General features: G+C 43.0%; 1 long non-coding RNA gene across 5 annotated transcripts in view; it reads left to right on the top strand.

Moving 5' to 3' along the window:
* The first annotated feature begins 616 nt into the window (after window positions 1-616).
* LOC135312025 (uncharacterized) overlaps window positions 617-15,990 on the top strand; it is a 40,109-nt gene continuing 24,735 nt past the window's right edge. The window contains exons 1-5 of one of the 5 annotated variants that reach the window (XR_010371639.1): window positions 617-680; window positions 2,751-2,810; window positions 3,516-3,663; window positions 4,367-4,442; window positions 7,718-15,547. This is a non-coding gene — a long non-coding RNA (uncharacterized LOC135312025). The other 4 variants (XR_010371640.1, XR_010371638.1, XR_010371641.1 and 1 more) reach the window with 4 other exon arrangements.

The raw sequence follows: 15,990 nt of genomic DNA on the forward strand, positions 1-15,990 counted from the left end.
CTTACCCCTCTTTGATTAATGTTCTTGTTGCAGAAGTGACACTGAAACAGAAACTTGTTGAGCTCCTTTTTATCAGCTATGCTGCGTTCTTTGTTCTCACTAAACAACTACGCTATTAGCTGTCCACAGCTACCCCCGGGATTAGTTCTGCCCTTTTCCAGTCTCTTGTACACCACTTTATCATGTTAACTTGTAACAGGCTCCATTATATAAAGTAGCGTGGCCACAGCACTGGAAGTTATGTGTAAAAGCCTGGGCAAGACTTCTTCACTGGCAGCCACTGGGATTTTGGGTTGGTTACACATTTCAGGCATTTATTGTCTTTGTGTGGACTTCAAAATGTGCATTAAGAGAAACCCAGGATTGATGAAAAGCTGTTCTTTTACTGAATTTTCTGAAGCCTTTAAACAGAAATTTCTGTTATTCATGCCAGATGTCTGTGTGGTCACATACTACCACAGAATATTCTGCATCTTCCCATAGCAGTTCTGCGCAAGTGCTCTAGGCAGCTAAGAGGGACCCGCTGCTCCCTTGTCCGTAGCTTGCCCAGGGATGCTGCCCAAGGCAACTCCCCATGACCACAGCCCCACGAGCATTGGCCATGCTGGCGTGCAAAGTCCAGGGTTACAGGGAGAGATCTGAATCAGCCTCAGTGGCTTCGCAGTGTGGTCTTCCCAAAGGTATGCCTGGAAAATAAGCTGAAAGTTTTGGGGCTATGAGGCTCAGGCAGGGACCCAGGAGGTGCTGATTCCTATGGAGTACCTAGCCTTAAGAGAGCTACTTTAATTCATTGGGGAGCTGAAGGCAACTGGGATAGCTGAAAGAGGGCAGTGAGTGAGGTGTGCCTAAGGACTGGGGGGAGAAAGGAAGAAGTCAGGGGAAAGGTCAGCGTTATTTAGGTCATTGGCTAAACTGGCCCCAGTGCAGGTTATTTTTAAAAGAAGTGCTAGGCATGAAAATTTTCTGTGATAGTTATACATTCCACATCTTGGAGGGGATGCAACTGAGACATACTTCTTAATGCTAAATGAATACTGTCCCGGTGCTGACTGAAGCAGAAGATATCCGAGACACTCCCCAGCTGTATGTGTTGTTTTCACACTGAGATGTTTCCTCCTCCTTCCCATACTCCTATTTTCTCTATATTTGGTATTCTACTTCTCTTTTTCTCAAATATTATCATAATTGCTCTAACAACAAAATCCTGAATAAAATAACAGGAAACTAAGAGGAGCACTCCCCCCTTTCCTCAAGAAATTTTGCTAGAAGTCATAAATTATTCACATTGTGGAGGTGAGATGGCGTCTTGCCTGATCCCATGTCTATCCTAAGCTGCTCAGCTTTACCTAGTTATCACTGAATTGAGGGATGCCCATTACTTTAGGGGAAGGGCGTGGGGGGGAAGCAGATCTTACATTTGTGAAGCAAAAAGCAGAAAACACTTGTGTTGAAAAGCAGTTAAAACCTGGGAAAGAGCAGCAGAAGGGCAATGCCCTATCCTTAGATAGCTGCATGAATGAAAATCCAGTACGATGGTACCAAAACAGCTTCCAGGACTTGAGCTTAAATAAGTCCCCTGTGCTCCCCCGTTAGAGAGCTGCCCTTCTGGATATTTTAGGGTGAAATCCTGTCCCTTTGAGATCACTGCAATTCTTTATTGTTGATTTTGAAGGGAGCAGGGACTTAACCTAAATATTTTATGGTACCCTCACATAGCATAACATCCTACAATTCTTGGGGGAAAAAAAATAAGATATTCATTTGTGATGCCATGTGGCAAAGGATATGTCCATATGGCCATGTTCACAGCAATCAAACAGATAATGCCACTGAATTCAGTAGGCACTGTCACGGCACAGCCCCACGGAGGCTGAAAGAGGAAAAAAAAAATCATTGATTCAAATGAGGCCGAGATTTCACCTCATGTTTTTAGTGTAGCAAATGTTATTGCAAGCCCACACAGAGCCAGCGTGAAGCACAAATTACCACAGGAATTTGTCATATTCATTACCAACCTAGCATCATTAGTTTATATGAGTGTAGGCAATTAGAAGAGAGGTTTCAGTTTCTTTCTTTGAAAATGTGAATTTTATTAACAAAATGACAAGCTTTCTTTCAATGAAAACAAGTCATATGTTGCAGGAAGAGTCGTAAGTTTGAGGGAAGAGCAGAGAGCCAATGTTTAACAAAGGCAGCGTCACTTCACAGACTAGAAAACAGGCAATAACTCAATTCCTCGTGTACGTGGGAATCCAGTAGATGAAAAGTAACCATGGTTGAGGAGATTTTGTTTACCAAGGCAGATTTAAAGCTACTGAAGACAGAGTAAAGACACTCAGGGGACATCAATGGACCTTGTTTTCAGATGCTGCACCTAGATTTGGTATTTTCTATAGATTGCTTTTCATTTTTTGGTTACTTTGTCACCCCTCATATTTGGTAACTGCTGTATGTGAAGTGAAGCCGCACTGCTTATAGTGGGCAACAACATTTCTCCCAGCAAATGACCATAACCAATGAGGATGCCTTCCTTTTCTTCTGTGGGAGTTAGTCCCACCCTGGCACATTGCTATTAGGCTCAAGTCTGGTCCCAACTGATTTTTTTTGAGTATCAGTGGGAGAAAAAAATATAATAGCAGTTTTGTTCATGGATGTATAAAGATTATGTATGTTTGAAAAAGCTACATACAGGCAAAAAAAAAACCAAACCTACTCAGTCTGCAGTCTGGTGTAACTTTCTTGCACTACAGGGTAGCTGTGTTTGCTGGGGTTTTGCCACCGCACAGGATTAACGGGAGCTGTCAATGCGGGTAATGCTATTCTAGAGCGACCTCTCGTGTTATGTCGGTTAACTTCTGTTTATATTATTTGTTTCTTTTACCCAGTTTCCAGTAAGGTTATGAAAATATGGTAAAATCACTTTGGATGCCGGTTTTGCTCTGTGCAGCAAGCTCAGTTACACGTCCCCCTTCACGCTTGTTGCTTAGTCAGTGCACTGCATTGCTCTGACTCCCTCCCTTTTTCCTGAAATCATCCCAACAGCACTAGCGAGAGGATTTCCCCCCTCTTTTAAATTAATTTTCATGTATATTCACTTCTGTTCGGAGTCTTCACCTTTCAGTGAAATGACCAGATGTCTCAGAAAGCCTGGAGCAATGCTCGCATCAGGAGACTTTGCCCCCATCCTGAGTGACTGCAGACTGAGATGTCAATATGTTCTGGTTTGTAATGGGTGATTGATTTGCAAGGCTGTTTTGCTCTGATTCTTCCTTGCTTAAAGAAGCATTGGGCTTTTTTTTTTTAATGTAGATATATATACACACACACCAAGCAGTATTTCCCGTCTACACTCCTGTGTCCAATAAATCCAACCATATTACTCTTCTAACTAGCTCCTCTTTTGTTTGTGAATTTTTTTTCTCCAGAGGGGTTCATATTATTTGAATCTTTAACAGCAGTGAAATTACATTGGGGAAATAACCGGACCAGTTGCCTAAATACCTTTGAATTTATAGGAATCGTCCATGGTGGAAGGAGATGGAAGCCTGCTCCTCAGCAGCTATTTGGACAAAGAACCACACTTTCTGTCTTCTCCTTCAGCCTGCTGTGCACCTTCTCCTCTCATCTCACACACTGGATCCAAACATCTAACATCCACACTTTGTAAGGTTTTGTAAACTGTGTCTTCAGGCACCATGGACAACCCTGTGGTGATACCCCTCATCTTCTGCCAGGGTGTGAAGGCATACAGCCATGCTCCACCTGTGCTAGCATTAGTGACAACGCATCCAGTGAAATCCCCAGAAAATTGCTTCTCTGTGTGTAACCCCTCTCCTTACCAATGTTCATCTCTGAAATACCAGTATGGGCTAGGCCACCTCTGGGGAGAAGCCTGTGAATAGCCAGAAAGTCAGAGTTTGGACCTTACTGACAACTGGCATAAGAGTGGAAGTGGGATTTGGAAGCTACAACCTCCAGTTTATAGTCCTCTGTCTTTTCCCTGAGAGTTAGAGTATAGCTTGGCTGAACAATAGTAAAATTACTAGTTTAATCCATTCTAGTTCCCCAGAGCTTTTTAATGCATGCCACAAATTAATTACACAACTTTTACAAATAACAGGGACTGAGCTTTTAATTCCTCATGCAGCGGGGAGTGTGCTAAAACATAACCTGCCAGCACACATTACCCTGCCTTTCAGACCTTTTTACTCTGGTCTGGCAAGAGAAAGGAATCTCTGAGTAAATGCGAATCAGATTCTTAATGTTTTAAAGCAGAAATGGGCTCTCACGGGACAATATTCACAAATGATCTGCTTTTAGGTGCTGAGGATTGCTCTTATTTTTAAAAACATTACTTTTCTTGCAGGACTGTAGCTGGAGTTCCTTCGGGTAGAAATAAGTGAACGGAAGGCAGTCACCCATCGGGTCCTTCACTCACTAAGGTGAGTGTGAGTTTTACCACTGTGTTCAGCAGGCAGAAGGTCTGACTCTGATTTATTTGATTTAATTTTCCTTTTTTCTGTGAGATCATATTCTCTCTCAGTTCATTACATTAATTTGTTTTCTGAGGAGCAACCTTTTTCGGTCAAATTCATATTTGGAAAGAGTTCTTCCCAATTTTATGTATCTGGATGCATCGGCGAGCTCCTCGCGAAGGATTTTTGGATGATCCTCAGATAAAAAAAAAAAAACATCGGGAGATTCCTTTTGTGTAGAAGAAAACCGCTTTTCATCGGGAACTGGGGGAATCCTGCAGATGTTCAGCTTACCCCTAGAGGTCACTGCGGTCCAGGGATTTAAGCGAGTCCTCCCGGGCACCGAGAGAAGTTGGTGCCCGGTGGTGCAGGGGGACAATGGGGCGCCCTGCGGGCCTGGGCTGGCTGGGGGGTCTGCAGGGGACCATAACTCTCATGAAGAGACTTCCCACCCCCCCTTTTTTTCCTTTTGCCATATCTGAGTTTTGAGATTGGCCACTAAGAACCAGCCAGATTATTTTTTTTTTTTCTTCAGATGATATTATCTTTGTTGGTTTGGGTTCCACCTCCCTCCTTTTTTCTTTTGGTTCCTTTCTTTGCACTCATAAAATTGAAGGATAAGTATGGCCAATTTGTTGTTAATTATTTTAAATTCAGGAGAGAATTCATCTTCAGCAGGTGAAGAAGATAACTTCTGGGATCTTCAGTGCAAATTCTTCGTAGGAGTGAATTTTACTGTGCTGCACAATTCAGGCTGCATCTGATTTAGCTTTCTGGCATGATTTACCAGTATCTCCCATTTTCTAAGCATATGATTTGAGATTTTTTTGGAGTTAACTCTCCAGTTTCAATGCATGTTGCTGGTAGCTCTGAGGCTCAGTATTATGTAGACTGGCTCAAAAGCATCATGCTACTTTTGCAAGGATTTGGTACAAATACTTCTTCACACTTCAGCTTTAATTTGCCTTTCAGAAGAACTTAAGATTAGCTGGAGCTATGCTGTTGGTAGCTTTCTAATGAACTCATACTAGCATTTCAATTTGGTGGGGAAAGAGATACCAAAATGTCCCACTTGCAAGCAGTCATTTGCAGTTTTTTCCACGTCTGCTAAGAATTTTGAAACACCTGTGAAATGTGAGGTTCTTTGTCTCAAATCTAGGAAAATAGATGTATTTCAAAATGTGAAAAAAGTCTAGAAAAAAAATCTTTTCTGACTTTTCACAATATTGTGATCATATTCTGCCCACAGAAGTTTGCCTAAGTTCTACAGTAAAGCAAGTATATGTAGCCAGAATAAGTGAAAGAACAGTTGGCCAAAACTTCCTCCATAGAAAATTTTAAACATGGAAAAATATCCATGGCTAGGAATAAGTGTATCGGTGGAGCTGGGTAGGCTCTGGTCCCTTCTATATGACACCCTTTATAATTGAATAGAGCAGAATCCCACCTTTGCATCATATTGCAAAATATGCAAATTTCTATGAATAATGGATTTAATCCTATTAGAAAAGAGATTAAAAGTAGTTAAACATGTCAGCCTTGATTCTGCTCTATGACTTGTTAGCAGAGACAGAAGTATATGCTTATCCAGTTGATGAACTGTTGTGGCATCAGCAGCCACAGCCCTCTCTTGGGAACCTGCCATCTTTACAAAACCTGGCTGTTACATTTTTCCTTATCTGAAATGGCTTTTAAAATAGCATCAGCTATCTAATACTATACATTCTGGTGCTAATCCTATGCTCATTTGTTTTGGACTGGCCTAGCGCTTGGAGGAGAAGTCACAAATCCAGAAAGGATGCGGTGAATTTTTTGTGACTGGCTTCGCTACTGACTCTTGGTAATTCCCCTAGCAAGCCATTTAAACTCTACATTTTAATTTCCTAATTTGAACAAGATTCAGCATAGCTACACTAGTAAGCATTGTGTGGGAATGACCAATTATTAACAGAAGTTGGGTAGTCCTATTTGGACAGTATAGAAAGTCTAGAAATTGCAGGCATTCAGTTACTGAAATATCCACTATCTGAGCAAATAGCTGTGATAAAATATCACAGTGGTGTAAAGAAGACATACTGTGAAGTATTACATAGTTACATGGAAAAACGGAAGAAATACCACTGCCATAATTCGCTAAATAAAGATACAAATACAGAAATTGACCTTTTCTGGGTTCCCAAAATGAGTTGCATTCCCAAAAGGAGTATGCATAGCACTTTAAAGGGTGGAAGAACTTGGTTGGGGGAGGGGGGGGGAAGAGGTGGTAATGTACAGCTCTGATTACTTTCTGTTTCTTGCAAGAAAAAAAGGAATGATGGGAAAAAATGTGAATTTAAAGGTCAAGTTGAGTCAAATAGAGTAGGGCCTCCTTTGATACAGGCTTTACAGGCAGATCCATCACAGGGAATGTAATGATCTCGGTTGGCTGCAATGGAAGTACTCAGGCTGTAAGTGCTGCTAGCACTTCAGTGTCCTTCCAAAGCAAAGCTATGAGACCCCTCTGCCACATAAGGCCACATCAGTGGGGCAACTGGAGAAGTTAAAAATGTGTATATTCATGTGTAGTTTGCTAGTGCATGGAGTTATCCCAAGAATAAAAGTTTTAAGTAGAACTTTTAATCCTTATTTTTTGCATTTTCTTTTTTTGATTTAGGTTTTAAAAAATCTTCTTTAGTTGTTGGTTAAATGTTTGGCAATTTTGGCCCTACAAAAGATCATTATAATCCTGCTGAAATATGGAATTTCTGGAAAGTGTCTGAAATGTTACTCAGCCTCAACCTTTCAGTCTTCCCTTCAGCATGGAAAACTTTACTTTTTGTGAGATGGTTTTTCACCATGTGACATACCTCTGCTCTTTCCTGTAGTATTGATTTATCATCTGTCTGTGCTACTTTGCAACTCTTTTTACTCACAACTGCCATGAGAGAGGGTGAGACCACCTCATTTTTTTAAGATACAGTGGCAGAAGTCCTCCTGCAGCCCACCTGGTCTTTGGCTGAGAGGTGGTACCACTCAGGAGAAAGCTATGTCCTACTTTCTGGGTTTTTGCACTCTTGTTTAGTGAGAGAACAACGTGTTTTATCATTTAGCCATGACATATGATGGGGCAAGGAGATCCAGAAAGATTTCTCAGAGCTGCCAAATTTGATGCAGTTCTGTGAAGGATATTTCTTACCAGTGAGAAACCCTCCCATTTCTTCCTCCCTTCTCATCACCAAAAACGTATCTGTTCCTCTCTCTAGGTCAGCCTACTTCCTGGCAGGCTCGCAGTGCTCCAGAAGAAGTAGGACATTGAAGGGGAGAAAAAAAACATCAAATAGGATAGTTTCATCAGTCCTCAACTCTCTCCCACCAGAAAGGCCAGCAACAATGGTTCCTCTGCCCCAAACTCTGCTTCCTCGTGTATCATTTGGGACCTCTGTGGTTTCTGCTGCAGTTAGGGCACAAAAAGGGTGCTCCTGCAGAGAGCACTAGGATAGTCCTCAGGAGCCACAGGAGAAGACGGATGGCTGCTCTGGGGGTTATGGTCCAGTAGGACCAGGAGTAGGGGATGGTCTCAGAGGCCAAAATAGTGAGACAGGTGTTTTCAGCAGCTGCTGCAGTGAGTAGCAGAGAGGAAGGCGGTGACCTGGCTGCCAGCAAGACCCCGCTTCCAGTACAGCACCGTGGTGTCAGCTGTGGGTCTGTTTAAAATGGGGATTTTACTGCTGTGGGACGGGGGGAGGAATCACCAGGACGGATGGAGAGCAAACAAGAAAAAACCAAAACAAGCAGGGGAAATTGAGGCACACGACCCGCCTCAGCTCCTTGCAGAGGGCAAAGAGCAGTGGAGAGCCCAAAAACAGGGAGAAGGAGCAGGGAGGAGGAAGAAGCAGGGTCTATGGGCACTGGTCCTGCCAGTTCTGCTTATGGGCTCAGTGTTGCTTCCCTCTGCTGTGCTACCTCCCCTTCCTGCCCAATGTGAGGGCACCCAACTGCCCAGAACAGACGGGAGTTACCAACTACCGCCTTTCATGCCGGAGGCACAATCCAGGCAAGGATTGTTTTCTTCCCAGTACGTCTGCCGTGCTAGACTTGAATTCACCTTGTCAAAGAGCAGGCACCTGCCATTTCTTGAGAAAAAAAACGTGGCCCCTGCTATGGTCCCTGGGGACTGGCGGAGACAAACACTGCAGCAGCTTGCTGGGGCACTCACTGTTACGGGGATAAAACAGAGCGGCGGGGGCCTATTGATGCCCGATAGAAACAATAGAAACCAACTGCTGCGGTGAGAAAGCGGCCATTTGCCGTGCCAGCTGCAGCCAGGGACGGCAGAGGGAAGGGATGGGAGAGCATGCCTGGGTCGGGGTGCTGCAGCATTACTGCCCATCCTCCAGCCCCACCGTGTCCTGGTGTGATGCCCCTATTTTGCTGCCTTTCAGTGTTTACTAGATGGGGAGAGAAATGAGAAAAGGAAAACAATGAATGATGTTGCCTGTCTTTGTGTATATACCCCCTGGAAGCTGTGCTGGTATCAGTGATGCTTGCTCCAGACGGAACGTCCCGGGGAGGCATCTGGAAGCTGGTGCCCAGTCTGTGTTGTCCTGCATGTCCATTTTAGCTTCCTGTGCCGTCACTCAATCCACTTTCTTTCTGGAAATCTGATTTTCTCTCTAAATTTTACACTGCTGTGGACTTTCTTTTCTTTGAGGGAGTTGGTGTGGGCTTGTCAGATCAAAAGTAAGGCAGTCACTTTCTAGGCTGTAGCTCTGGTTGTGGATAATGGCTCGGTGACTCTGAGAAGAGTCCATGTGAGCGGCTAGCAGGGCCATGGCCTGCCTGCCCTTGTCTCTGCAGCAGGCTTTGTGTATGATGCTAAACCCTCACTCTCTGTCTTGCTATAAGTGGAGCTCTCAGACTTCCAAAAGAAATCCCATTCATTTCATTTGGGACATTAGTGCCACAGGCTGCGTAGGATTGCATCTCTGTTGGAGAATGACGTCAAGTCCAGGGCACATGTACAGCAGAGTGCACTTTTTGGCTCGGGCTTGCCAAGCTGCCATGCAAATTCTGCTTTAGGCAGCCGTCAGTGAAATCTGCAGATCCATGTTTTTCCCCAAAGCTTTACATCCTTAAGCTTCAAGCCTTTCTCAGGATTCTCTAACTAGATCTGTTTCTGCTGTGGAGCAGCGACAGGAGCATGTGGGCACTGCTGTTCCTCAGCTGTTTAGCCACAATAATTAGGTGTTTTAAGGGATGGAGGATCAATAGGGAGTTCCATGCATTGTCACACACCACCGAACACTGCTGAGATACTGTTGCAAAATTAAAGTGAGTACCAAAAGACTGAAAACCATGAAAATAAGGGAAAATTTAAGATTTGGAGGTTTGGTCCTTTCAACAGGTATTACTACATAAGATTCTCAGAGAACTATAAAAAGTGGACAATGGTCCATTCTGCTCATAGCTGTGGCCAGCCTCCATTGTGAAAGGTGAAAAAACATACTAGAAACCATGCTGTATGTCAAAAGATGGGGATAATTGAGAAAACAGAGTTTCTTCTGGCATGTGGTGACCAGCAGATCTGTGAAGTATGGGGATAATACCCTGTAACTGGTGCAGCTCACAGGTAGGTGATGGTCTCCTTCCAAATACCTTTGGAGACCTCATCACATCAGGGATCAAAGGATTCAGCTCAAAAGCTCAATTTCCTTTTATACCATCCCTTCCATAAACTTATGGGGCAAACTAAACGAGAGAAGAGGAATGTAGGTGAGAGAATGGGTTATATCAGAAGTAGCTGGGGAAAAATAACGACAAAAACTTTCAGACACATCAGCATTTCTCCTGATGTCTTCCCCTGTGCTGTGGTGTGGTACACAGTGTATATAGTTGGGGGGGAAAACAAAACCAGAACCACAAACTCCACGATACCAGCTCCTACAGTAGCTGTTCTGTAAGGCTTATTGCTAGGTAAGAGCATTGACTTTGTGGAGGGAAATCCTGCAGCCCACTCTACAGAAGCATACATGGGGCTGAGAAGTGGGTGAGGAACTCACAGCAAGCATGTCATGCACCTAGTTTTGTGGTAAAAACTGGAAGAAAAGCAAGCAGTATAGCTGATAGGCTGGAGAAAATGATTTATTGGTTGCACCTTTGTTACTCTGTGTACAGTGTTACAGGGAGAAATGAGTAGACATCAAAATTATCTTACTGGCTATTTACATATTTGTACACAGATTTCATACAAGAGTTTCCTATAGGGCATATATACATGAGAAATGTGACTTTGAAGTTAATATTAAGAGGAAAAATAAAACCTTTAAATGTGATCATTAACTGGCATCCTACTTCTGAGAACCACTCTGATAGGGAGACCTGAACCAAGTAGCTTGTGTTCCAGTAATAACTAGTTGGATCTGCCCAAACCGACATATCAGATGGTTGTTGAAAGTTGGTTATGAACCATGTTCAGTTGGGAAGAAAAATGGTAGCAAAATTCCTCCAGTATTTGCAGTAACTGCAATAGAGAAAAATATCAAAAGTGGGTAGAAAATGATTGAAAAAAATGTAGTATTGACCAAAAGAGGGGAAAAAACTTCTGTGTCATTTTTTTCCTAGTTCTTTAAGAAGAAGTAAAAAAAAAAAAAAGGTTGCTTAGGGACAGATTGCAGACAGAAGACATCAAAATATGTTAAATAAATTACGAACTGTGAAGTACTTGCTCAGCTTTATTCAATCTTCTACTGTATAGGAAGGAGGCAGGAGAATGCACTTCATTCTTCTACCAGTTTACTTCTTCAAAAGATTCATTCATACAGTGAAATCTTTCTTCTGCTGGGGGAATAAAGGGAGAGAGGAAGAGAAATCTCTGGCCAGTACATCAGGTTTTCCATCTGATTTGTTCCCAGTACATGGGAACAACATAGCAGATTGCATGTTGTGTTTACTAAAGAACATACACTTGCATTTAAATCACTTACAGCTTCCTTTTTTATGGTGCAATTGTGAATTATGTTCTTTTTGCATTTGTAATTAGAGGGCAGAACAGATGCGAAAGCTTAGTTTAAAGTGATATGTCCATTAAAATAACCTAGACTGCCGAGTAATTGTTCACTGTAACGGGGGAATATGCCCATTGTCATAGTGTTTTTGTTCCAGTTCAATATATTGAAGGGATGCAAGTCCTCAACAAATGTTGCTCGTGTTAAGAAAGTTCCTGAAACAGGGTGGTACTGGACCAGTTTTTGTTCGTTTTGGAGGAAAAAAAATGGTGCCAACACCACCATACCTTATTCTGATACAAAGCATCAGACTGAGTTTAAATTTGTGAAAATTTCTCTGGTTTTTCATAAGAAAGCTTTTGTTTTCCTCAGCAGACTTTTACTCACAATGGCACTTAGGCTACAAAATATTTTAAACTATTAACTGTTAGGCTTTTCATTTTGAACCAAGACTAAACAAGGACTCAGATTTTGATCAAAGACAGCTGCCCCTTAATCTGTAGTTATGCTTGATTGAGATAGGCTCTGACAGCCAACATAACAATAGACAGACCATTCTTTAACATATTAACCCTTGTGACCTAATTAGCCATCCAAAAAATGCAAATAGGATCCTCAGCAACCTTTTTAACCATTCGTGTCTCAATGACATTTGATTTTCCTTTTGCAATGTCAGTGCGCTTGTGTTAAAATTTTAAAGATGTTTAGCCTTTCTGCAGAACAGATGCACGCATTAAGTACTTGCACGGCTCTAATTGAAAACCTCTGTCTTTAGCCACCAGTGCTCACAGCAACATTTGCAAGCTCAAGGTTGAAGATCTTGGCTAAACAGAATGTTAACCATCCCGACTACATCGTTTACACATTTGCTGATGATCAGTAAATACAGTTGAAATTGTAAACAGGGGATGGGGGGTGGCAGTGAGGGAGCAGAAGGGAAAGAAGAGAGGAAGGAGGAAAGGAAAAGCTGAAATCACGGTGCCCTATTTACTTTTGCAAAGAAGTCTGTACTTCTCTGAGTAATTTCAAAAAAAGCTTAAAATGGATAATCCACATGACACAACAGAAAAATAGAACGAGAATAAATCCTTGCCAGTGAATTGTTTTTTAACTGGCATTACATTATTTGTGCATGTTGACTGTAGTCTATATTCAGCATCTCTTTCTCCCTCTTCCCCTTTGAAAACAAAGTCATAAAATCCACTGAAAGTTAACCCTGGTCTGTTCTGGTCAAGAATATTTAGATCAGTATTGGCATGGGAAGGTTTACAGTAATCCCCGTGTGGTTAATTATTACCCCTAAGTTATTCTAGTGATGTGCTCATTTGCAAATGCTGTTGCACCCCTTCCTGTTATGTTTTGTAGTGACCCATGGAGTGAAAGTACACATTGGTTTGTTGGTTGTCTTTCTTTTTCGGCTTTTTTCCCTTTTTTTCTTTCTCTACCTCCACATGGTGCCTCCCGCTGGCACTTTGGGCTACACGCTGTTCTTCCGTGAGCTGGGAAGTAAGCCCTCCATCCAAGTATGTCTGTTATTTCTTTATCGCATAAGCTTAAATATATCGTAAGCCTGTTCCTTTGGACTGGGTAACGGAGTAATATCACGATGAGGAGTCGTGGGATAAGAACCTGATGTTCGCTCAGCATGTGTTAGCTTAAAATGCTCTGTCGCTGAAGTAAACATAAAAAACCCTGCAGTCTAAATTGTTGATGTAACTGCTTTTTGGACTCTCAGAGACATGTATTTCCTAAAATTTCAAGTGTATGGAAAAGCATACATTAGTGCAAGCACAAAGCATGACAAAACTTCCACTGGCATTCACTGCAGAGACCAGCAGATGAAGTCTTGTGAGAAGTACAGAATAAATCAAAACACGATGAATGTGCGTCCCACCCTCAAAAAATCTCTAGAGACGCTTGTCTTTTCATTCCCCTTTTGGTTTTTTGAGAAGGGAGGTCTCACTTGCTGACTTTTTTCCTGGCTAAAGTTTTACTTTTTGCTTTCCTTTTTATAAACCAGAGGCTGAAATTGCTGACACAATTGTATGATTCAAAAGTACTGGGATTTCAAGAGAAATCCCAACTATCTCATCATTGGCAAGAAACTCACAGGAGCATCTTCAGCTGAAGACATTTGTGATTTTTGTCATGAGACTTGTGACACACTCGAGTGTGTATCTGCCCAAGAGTGGCCGCTGTGATTGCAGTGTACCTGGGCTGGCTTTACTCGCGCTATCTGGGGATGCTCAGCAGGAGATGATCTGTCTCTTGCTGTCTGTAGGGTGGCTCTGCCTCCACACGGCTGCTGGTTTAAAACTAGCTTGGACCGTGGGCAGAACTCGACGTCTTTGTTGTGACTGCAGCGCAGACACATATTGTGTTTCTTCGCCTAGAAGAACAGAAGACAAATGGGGATTTGCAGCAATCTGCATTAAGAGGTTTATTCACTGTAAGTGTTAATGATAACTGGAGGAAAATAACGTGCCAGAGCGTGGTGGCAGCTTACGCTGTCAGAGAACACATCTTATCGCACCTCTGACCAACACAGCTGTGCTGTCAGAACAGGATGGAGTTGGCCTTCGTAGGGAAAGCTAATGAGAAAAGAAGGTAGCAACCATTGGCAAACAGCACCAGAAATGCTGAGCTCTTGCCTGATTGTGACTGCGGTGTTGACAACCTATGTCCCCCTTGCAAAGTTCTGCCCCTCTTTTGGAGGTCTGTCACAAGAACCTCTCATCTTCTGGGCTGCCTGGACATTTTTGACTGTTATCCCAAGGAGTGATTGCACCGGATGTGTACGCTTTGACTTGTGCAGTTTGTGAGTTTAATACAGTTCTTCCTGCAAAGGGAAAAACCACAATGAATCCTCTAGTGCACAGAATGAGAGTGGGCTACGACATTAATTTTAAGACTGCAACAGGATTAGGTATAGTTCTGTAGCTTTGCCAGTGTTAGAAGAGCCAAAATCTGCCATGACTAATTCACTGATAAGTCTATTGCCATTTCTTCCCCCCCTCCTTTTTTTTTTTAAATAGGCTGAGTGTGATTTAAAAAAAAGAAAAATAATTTCTGCAGAAGTGTGCTGAGTCAACTCTCCTTGTAAGTTTCTTTTGCAATTGAAGGCTCAGACTTAGCAATGTTTTATTTCTTAAGGTTTTGCTACCTCCATGCCACAGCTACAATTAGCAGTAGAGTCAACAATAGAAAAGACAGCAGAGGATGCAGGAGCACAAGGGTTGTGTGCATCCTTGAGGGGAAATACCCTGAGGAAAATGGTCCCTCTGGATATATTAAGCACTTCTCTTGAGGGTCCATGAAGCGAGAAACATTGCAGTGCAGCTCTGAGTCTGTAAAAGTTGAGTGCAACTTGAATGGTGCTTTTGGAGGGAGAGAGGAGCAGGACAAGGCAGTAATGAGATGTAATGGTTCAACTTCTGCCCAAAGTTACTGTCGGAGGTCAATAGTACATTCAGTCAGGGCAGTAAATCACTCTCCATTCGTGATTTTAGATAGTGTAGGAAACAAATGGAAACATTCTCCCTGCTCTGGTGGCTTGTGAAAAATGTCAGGGCTCAATGTCATCTCCATCACACGGTGAAACTGCTTCTGCTGTCCATGCCCAGGAGGCACAGTCCTCCTTCAGGAGCCAGTCCAGAGCCCACAGAGCCACTGCAGCTCTGCAGAACATGTGTGTCCTGCAGGGTGGGCCAGACCTCACACACCTGGCAAGACGCCATAGCTTGCAGGAGAAAGAGGAGTTGCTAACAGCCCCCTTGTGATGAGTTTGTGGGCCTGAATAACTCACCCGTGGGTGCTGCTGCTGTTAGAAGGGGAAGCGAAAGTTTGTGGGGAGTTGGCTGGTAGGATTTGGTTTCCAGCAACAGGAAGGGCAGCAGTACAGAAGCTGCTCCTTGGGTGGGTGAGATGCCTTTTCCCCTCTCTTCACATTGGGGAAATGGAGCTGTGCTCTTCCCCTTTGCCAGTGGGAGCTGATGGGCAACTGAGCCTTGGGGCCACCGGACAGCAGGGAGGCTGCTGGTGCAAAGCAGCCCGCGATCCCTCTGCAGAAGATGACAGATTGGCTTCCCAGTGCTGAGCATCAGGCATCTCATTGACCTCTAATTCCACTGGCTATGCCTGTGGGGAGATATGTGTTGGATTTTTCTATATAACATACTTGTAGAGGGAATTTTAACCCTTACGGGAGAGTAGTGTTCTGCTGTAATAACTCTGAATAAGTATCTAGTTCTTTCCTTTTTGTCCCTAGTTCTGTATTGTTCCAATCTTCTTTATTTTACTTGTGCTTTGTCCTGGAACAAATATTTATCTTGATCTTCTGTTGCTCCTGGCTTGCCTAATATTGTCTGTATGGCTAAATCCTTGATGCTCTTGCAGTGAAGTCATGGATTGCCAAAGAGCAGGAAGGAAGCTAATCCTGAAATGTGCTGATGACGTCCAGGGGAAAAAGAAATATGAAGTGAGGGCACAGGGAGGCTCTCAGCTGTTAAGCAATAACACTTTCTTTTTTTAAA

This window comes from Phalacrocorax carbo, chromosome 2 (assembly GCF_963921805.1).
Source record: "Phalacrocorax carbo chromosome 2, bPhaCar2.1, whole genome shotgun sequence".
NCBI classification, from domain to species: Eukaryota; Metazoa; Chordata; class Aves; order Suliformes; family Phalacrocoracidae; genus Phalacrocorax; species Phalacrocorax carbo.